Raw genomic sequence first — 1,400 nt, forward strand, 5'->3', positions numbered from 1 at the left:
GCTCTTGGTGTTCGGAATATCTGTGTTCCTAATGTTTCTACGATTCGTATCATCGAAGGGAATACTCCAACTCTTCCTGAAGAATAAAGATATAAATAAGATATAAGAAATAACACAAGAGTTGGTATGAGTCTAAAATACCAGAATATGAGAATTAAAAAAGGTATGTAACCCCTCAACGTACCATACACATACACATTCTCACACACACACACACACACACACACACACACACACACCTTATATAATAAATGTGACACTTATTGTGATACCCAGTTGCAATTTTACAATTAATGTATCGCCCTTGTACCCCCTAATTTGATAAGAAACATTCGTGTAGTAAACTTCTACGGACATGGGTAGATGAATGATAACAATCAAAATAAAATAAAATCGGGTTTCAAACACGGAGCGCAGGATTAAGACGCCACCACGCTAACCACTGAGGCACCATTTCATTTGAGCAAATCATGCTGTAAGATGCGCATGAAGTACCTCGAAAACGTTGACCGTAGCTTTTTTCAGAAACGGTCGAGCCGCACGTTCGCTTATTTTGATTCCTCGTCCACTGAGCGAAGTTCCCGGGAAACAGGGTGACGGCACGTGCCTCGTCAGTGTGAAGTGCTCGCTCCCACATGCTGCGCTCAGCTTGTGGTGCGGAACCGGAAAGACCACGTGGTTTCCCGCTAGTACGCAGCTCGCCGCGCTACTTAAGCAGCACTGGCCAGGCGGCAGTTGAAAGGTTTCAGATTGTGAGCGAAGCGCTTACGGCGGCGATGACGCGGTCTGTGTGTCGGTCGGCTGTTGCGTCACGGGGTACGCTCTATGACCTGCCCGTGGACCCGCCGACTGGAGCTTATCGTTCATCCGGCTGGGTGACTAACGGAAGGGCAGAAACTCACGCACAAATAACACTCACTCCAGCTTACAGCTAATTGACCATCAAGTTCCTTTTGCCGCTGGTTAGTCCGACAAATGCTAGTCTGTCAGTCACAGCGATTCTAAGCGTTTCCTCAATGCTACGAGGGGCGTTCAGAAAGTAAGCTCCGATCGGTCGCGAAATGGAAACGACTATGAAAATCCGATAAAGCTTTGCACAGATGTGTTGGGTAGTGTCTCTAGTATAACCCCAGTTAGCATCACGTCGCTCTTCTCATTTCTGAGCTCGCAGTGAGTGCGTAAAGATGTCTAGAAAATAGTGTCTGCCGCCAAGTACGAGGGCCTGGTGAGAAATTTCGCCTGAAGCTATGCAGCTAACATTACATAACTGTCGTGCTGTTTCTTCTTCAAGACAATTCTCAGCCGCATTCTGCAGGGGCAATGAAGATGCTCCTGCATCGTTTTCAAATGGAAATGTTAGATTACCCACAATACAGTCCCCAATTGTCTCCCCCTGAGTT

Source organism: Schistocerca nitens, chromosome 1 (assembly GCF_023898315.1).
Source record: "Schistocerca nitens isolate TAMUIC-IGC-003100 chromosome 1, iqSchNite1.1, whole genome shotgun sequence".
NCBI lineage: Eukaryota > Metazoa > Arthropoda > Insecta > Orthoptera > Acrididae > Schistocerca > Schistocerca nitens.